Below are 4496 nucleotides of genomic sequence, written 5' to 3'. Positions count from 1 at the left end.
CACCCAGGGGTCCATCCCATAATCAGCCACCAAAAGCAGACACTATTGCATATGCCAGCAAGATTTCACTGAAAGGACCCTGATATAGCTGTCTCCTGTGAGGCTTTGCCAATGCCTGTCAAATACAGAAGTCGATGCTCACAGTCATCTATAGGATGGAACACAAGGTCCCCAATGGAGGAGCTAGAGAAAGTACCCAAGGAGCTGAAGGGGTCTGCAACCCTATGGGTGGAACAACAATATGAACTAATCTGTACCCCCAGACCTCATGTCTCTAGCTGCATATGTAGCAGAAGATGGCCTAGTCGACCATCATTGGGAAGAGAGGCTCCTTGGTCTTGCAAACTCTATATGCCCCAGTACAGGGGAATGTCAGAGTCAAGAAGTGAGAGTGAGTGAATAGGGGAGCAGGGCAAGTGGAGCGTATAGGGGAATTTTGGGATAGCTTTTGAAATGTAAATGAAGAAAATATCTAATAATAAATACATACATGCATACATAAATACATAAATAAATAGAAAAGTGATTGTTGCTTCCTGTTATTTTTGTTATTAGAAGTGGAATTATGTTTGTGTGACTATCTTATTTGGGGTTTGTTGGAAGAATATTACTTTCTTGCCTTTTCTATACTGTAGTTTCACTCCTTATTATGGTGTTTTCCATCTATTACCCTTTGAAGGGCTGGATTTGTGGAAAGATATTGTGTACATTTGTTTTTGTCATGGAATATCTTGGTTTATCCATCTATGGTAATTAAATGTTTTGCTAGGTATATTAGTCTGGGCTGGCATTTGTGTTCTCTTAGGGTCTGTACGACATCTGCCCAGGATCTTCTAGCTTTCATAGTCTCTGGTGAGAAGTTTGGTGTAATTCTAATAGGTCTGCCTTTATATGTTACTTGACCCTTTTTCCTTACTGCTTTTAATATTCCTTCTTTTTTAGTGCATTTGATGTTTAGATTACTATGTGATGGGAGGAATTTCTTTTCTGGTCCAATTTACTTGTAGTTCTGTAGGCTCATTGTATGTTCACAGGCATCTCTTTCTTTAGGTTAGGGAAGTTTTCTTCTATAATTTTGTTGAAGATATTTACTGGCCCTTTAAGTTAGGAATTTTCACTCTCTTCTATACCTATCATCCTTAGCTTTCATCTTCTCATTGTGTCCTGGACTTCCTGGATGTTGTGGGTTAGGAGATTTTTGCGTTTTGTGTTTTCTTTGATTGTTGTGTCTATGTTTTCTATGGTATCTTCTGCGCCTGAGATTCTCTCTTCTATCTCTTGTATTCTGTTGGTGATGCTTGAGTCTGTGACTCCTGGTCTCTTTCCTAGGTTTTCTGTCTCCAGGGTAGTATCCCTTTGTGGTTTCTTTATTGTTTCTACCTCATTTTTAGATTCTGAATGGTTTTGTTCAATTCTTTCACCTGTTTGGTTGTGTTTTCTTGTAATTCTTTAATGGGTTTTTGTGTTTCCTCTTTAAGGACTTCTAACTGTTTACCTGTGTTCTCCTGTATTTCCTTGAGGGAGTTATTCATGTCCTTCTTAAAATCATTCATCATCATCATCATGAGAAGTGATTTTAAATCTGAATGTTGATTTTCTAATATGATTGGGTATCCAGGATTTGCTATGGTGGAGGAACTGGGTTCTGATGATGCCAGGTAAATTTGGTTTCCGTTGCTTATGTTTGTACACTTGCCTCTTGCTGTCTGGTTATCTCCAGTGCTACCTGCACTCACTGTCCCTGACTGAAGCCTGTCCCTTCTGTTATCTTGGTTGTGTTAAAAGTCCTCAGAGTCCAGCTGTCTCTATGGTCCTGTGATCCTGAGATGGTGGGTGTAAGAGCTCCTGGGAGTTAAGCTTCCTCTGGGTGTTATGGGACTTGGTGTGGAGCTAGAGCCCAATGTCTGCTCAGGGCAATAGCCCAGACTGGAAAGATCCTGTATGACTGATCAGGCAGAGGTTCCTGTGTTCCTGAATCTCTGGGGGTCCCAATTACTCCTGGTTTGGGGCTGGTGCTGTGACCTCCTCACCTATAATCCTGCACATGTTAGAGCTCCTGGGAGTCCAGCTTCCTCTGGTTGTTGTGGGATTGAGTGCAGAGCTAGTGCCCAAGGTCTACTCAGGGTACCAGCTCTGACTAGAAGAAACCATGAACTGGTTTTCTATGAAGAACTAATACTCTAGCTTCTTGACACTCTTCCTTCTAGGAGACAGCGGACTGGGGACAAATGTGAGAGTGATATAGAATCTGTTGACCCTGAGAGGAAGAAATGAGTATATATTAGAGCATCACTGATGAAAAATGATACAAATGTGTGGAAGAAGTGTTTCAAAGGAACTACTGACAAAACTCATTTTTGACAACAGGAATATGACAAAAACATATCAAACACAATATTAAAGTTTATACCAAATACAAGACAAGGAGGATTCCATTGCTAGAAGTAGAACTGGTGAGTTGATTCTGAGTCTGCCAAGTCTGAGATACACTAGTATCTATCTTTGAGCTATATCTTCCTCCCTCCATAAAGCTGAGACAATGAGATTTTTAGTATTTTAATGAGGATTAATTAAGAAAATAAAATGTGTGATAAACAGTGTACAGTATAAGCACTATCCATCCACGAGGTCTTAAATTCATCATCTCACAAGGAATTTCTAGTTTCCTCCGTTATAAGGGATACATATTCTACTATATGCTTTAAATTGTAATTAGATTACTTATAATACCTAAAATAATATAAATGCTATGTAAATCACTGAATAGAAAGTAAAATGCTTGTATGCCCTCAGTGTACATGCATCTTAGTGTTTCAAGTATTTTTGATCCAAGAAGAGAAGCCAGAGATACTGGGGACTAACTGTACATGTTCATAGATAGTTTTTAGTCTCACAACAAAATTAGTACATGAGGTCTCCAATTCACATAAACATACAACTATCAACAATATTTTTGGTACTATAAGTCTACTATATTTGCTGGTTATTCTCTCTCCTGTCCATTACATATCTATCTCATAAATTACTCACTTTTTATCCTTACAGATGTACATATCCATGTCTAACTTAGCTGGGACTTGAAATCCTCTCATCTGTTTGTCTTTTACACTACCTTTCTAGTAAGCATAAATCTTACCACTAATAGTCACTGTTTCTGTTTACACTAGCCTAGTTTGCTAGCTGTTTACACATACTTTGTCACATAGTGATGTAAGCAGCACAAATATGAATTGTTATCCCTTCTAACTACCATTGGATCCGCAGCACTTCGTGGGGTAGAAGCCCTAGTATTCAATTTCAAGTTGCTTCTGTTAAGATCATCAGTGTGGGAGGGAGTAAGAGACTCAAATAAACCAGAAAGTCATGCAAATTAAAGTCAGAAAGAAATTGCAATCAAATGATGCGCACACACACACACACACACACCATATACACATACATGAATAGTTGGAAATTATTGCACATATCTCTAATCCTAGCACTTATACTCCAGATGTAGGCACAATAAGCTAGTTTGCTTGCACATGTGCATTGGAGGCCAGAGACTAACATTGGGAGTCATCCTGGCTTATTGACCTCATTATTCATTGACTCGGGGTCTCTCAATTTATTATTTCAGTCATCAAACTAGGAAGGTTGTGCCAAGGAATATTCTGTCTCCACCTTCTAAGCCACAATTACAGCTGGGCTGCCACTACCCCTGAGCATTTACATAGGGCCTTGCGACCCAAATTCTTGTCCTTATTCATTAAATAGCTAGCATTTTACTTATTGAGCTGTCACCCCAACCCAAGTACCAAACCTTAAAGCATGCCCTCATTCAGGAATAAGAAGTGCCAGCGATGTTTACAGGAAACTAGACTGTCAATTGATGAAGTCACTACATTTTATTTTCCATTATTGTTTTGATTTGTTTTAGTGCTGATTCTATAGCCTTACTGGCAACTTATTTTTTAAATTATTTTATTAGATATTTTCTTCATTTATGTTTTAAATGCTATCCTGAATGTCCCCTATACCCTTCCCCTGCCCTGCTCCCCTGCTCACTCACTCCCACTTCTTGGCCCTGGTGTTTCCCTGTATGGGGCATATAAAGTTTGCAAGACCAAGGGGCCTCTCTTCCTAACGATGGCTAACTAGACCATATTCTGCTATATATGCAGCTAGAGACATGAGCTCTGGGGGTACTGATTAGTTCACATTGTTGTTCCACCCATAGGGTTGCAGACCCCTTCAGTTCCTTGGGTAATTTCTCTAGCTCCTCCATTGGAGTCTCTATGTTCTATCCTATAGATGACTATGAGCATCCACTTCTATATTTGCCAGGCACTGGCATAGCCTCACAAGAGATAGATATATATCGGTGTTCTTTCAGCAAGTTCTTGCTGGCATATGGAATAGTGTCTGCATTTGGTGGCTGAATATGGGATGGACCACTGGGTGGGGCAGTCTCTGGATGGTCCATCCTTTCATCTTAGCTCCAAACTTTGTCTCTG

The sequence above is a fragment of the Mus pahari genome, chromosome 9, assembly GCF_900095145.1.
Source record: "Mus pahari chromosome 9, PAHARI_EIJ_v1.1, whole genome shotgun sequence".
Classification (NCBI taxonomy): Eukaryota; Metazoa; Chordata; class Mammalia; order Rodentia; family Muridae; genus Mus; species Mus pahari.
Note: the sequence above shows the minus strand (reverse complement) of the source record.